The following is a 2,493-nucleotide window of genomic DNA, read 5'->3' as shown; positions in this document are numbered from 1 at the left end:
GCCGAGTGTGGTGGTGCACACCTGTAATCCCAGCTACTTGGGAGGCTGAGTCAGGAGAATCACTTGAACCCGACAGGCAGAGACTGCAGTGAGCTGAGATCACGCCCCTGCACTCCAGCCTGGGCGACGGAGCAAGGCTCCATCTCAAAAACAAAAAAGCAAAAAACCAAAACTAATTATACAATCATTATAATGTAAAGAACCATGCCTAGGCCAAATCTGATGGTTTGCCAACTTGAATTGAATCCAAACATATTGCAATAGTAAGTGAATTTTTTCTTTTTCAACTTATCAATAATTTGAACTTATTCCAATTGCCTGAAAGACATCCTAGTGGCAAGTTCCTTAGGATGCTTGGTGATGTCCTTATGTTTAGTAAAGATCACTACAAGGGGTTTCAGTTAGCCCAAGTTTAGCAAATGCCTTTTCACTTTTCCCTTTTACTTCTTTTCTTTTTTTTTCTTTTTGAGACAGGGTCTCACTCTGTCCCTCAAGCTGGAACGCAATGGCATGTTCTCAGCTCACTGCAACCTCTGCCTCCCAGGCTCAAGCAATTCTCCTGCCTCAACCTCCCAAGTGGCTGGGTCTACAGGCATGAGACACCGTACCTGGCTAATTTTTGTATTTTTTGTAGATACGGGGGTCTCACTTTGTTGCCCGTGCTGGTCTCGAACTCCTGGGCTCAAGTGAGCCACCTTGGCCTCCCCAAGTGTTGGGATTACAGGTGTGAGCCACCATACCCAGCCCACTTATCCCATTTAATTTCCCATTTTATATAGATAATGTTACACAAGTGGATTATGAGCTTCAAATGGGCAGTTGGATGTTAAGCCTAAATTCCATAGACCACGAGCATTACCCAGAGAGGGGGGTCAACCAAATAGACACTGTGTAAGCGAGGAAGGGAAGGGTAAACAGCATTGCACAAAGGAAGACCTTAGGGTCCTTGACTTGCCAGAGAATTCACCCAGTAGTGAAGATGTCATAAAATAAAATAAAATAAAATTCACGTGGCCACTTGTCTATTGCTGTAGATGGCTGTCTGTCAGTCCAGGGGCCTGGGAACTCCCAATTCCTTTGACCAAGAGGGGCTTGAGCAAGGCAGTTGGTAAGACAGCACACAGGAAAGGGCTAGTGACTGGCTATTAGGAAAATAGTGCTTTTTTATTTTTTATTTTTTTGGAGACAGAGTCTTGCTCTATTCCCCAGGCTGGAGTGCAGTGGCGCAATCTTGGCTCACTGCAACCCCTGTCTCCCAGGCTTAAGCGATTCTTGTGCCTGAGCCACCCAAATAGCTGGGATTACAAGCGCCTGCTACCACGCCTGGCTAAATTTTGCATTTTTAGTAGAGGCGGGGTTTCACTATGTTGGCCAGGCTGGTCTCGAATGCCTGACCTCAAGCGATCTACCCATCTCGGCCTCCCAAAGTGCTGGGATTACAGGCGAGAGCCGCTGCGCTCGGCCAGGAAGATGGTACTAACCTTAGGGCAGAAAAAGACACGACCAGTGTTCCCTTAGAAGGAGGGCTATAATCCATAATCCTAGAGGGAATGTCAGTGTTGAAAACCCCAGAGCATCCAGGGGGTGGCCAAAATAACAATGCTGAAAACTCAAAAGTGCCCATGTTTCAGCCAACGAGGCTCCCCTCAACAATGCCAAAAGCCCTGGGGCACCCCAGGGGTGGCCAACAGTGAACCCAAGTTGGGGACACAGAACAACTCTGGTTCCGAAGTCCCAGAGTCAACACAACGGAGGACCTCTCACAACCAAGGGTTCTGCTGTAATCAATTGTGCACGGAGAGTTAACAGAAAGTTAAAAGCAAATGTAACACTGCACACATTTTAGGGCTGAAAGTAAAATGACTGGTGGAGACATAAAACGGAATCAGAAGGGAAAGGACCGTGGGAAGGGGTGACAAGGACGTGCTTTGGGGCACTCAGATAACAAGGGACTACTAACAGATCACCTGGCCAAAGGCTCTTATGTTTTCCTGTAGTTCTCCCAAGACTGTGGTGGTGAGGGCAGAAGGGACATCCCTCATCCACCAGAGGAGAAATGGTACTGACTGCTCTACCTGGGACCTCGGTGAATGAATATCTTTTTTTTTTTTTGAGACAGAGTTTTGCTCTTGTCGCCCAGGCTGGAGTGCAGTGGTGAGATCTCGGCTCACTGCAACCTCTGCCTCCCGGATTCAAGCAATTCTCCTGCCTCAGCCTCCTGAGTAGCTGGGATTACAGGCATCCACCACTAAAACCAGCTAATTTTTCTATTTTTAGTAGAGATGGGGTTTCACTATATTGGCCAGGCTGGTCTCAAACTCCTGACCTCTGGTGATTCACCTGCCTTGGCCTTCCAAAGTGCTGGGATTACAGGCGTAAGCCAATGCACCTAGCCAGGGCGAATGACTATCTCTCCAGCATCCCTCAGCTTGGGTGGGCTTGGCTGTCATGGTGGGAGGGGCCTGCATGGGGACCAGTAACCCACTGGTTTGC

Source organism: Rhinopithecus bieti, unplaced genomic scaffold (assembly GCF_001698545.2).
Source record: "Rhinopithecus bieti isolate Rb0 unplaced genomic scaffold, ASM169854v2 scaffold_23826, whole genome shotgun sequence".
NCBI lineage: Eukaryota > Metazoa > Chordata > Mammalia > Primates > Cercopithecidae > Rhinopithecus > Rhinopithecus bieti.
This window is presented reverse-complemented; position numbering follows the sequence as displayed.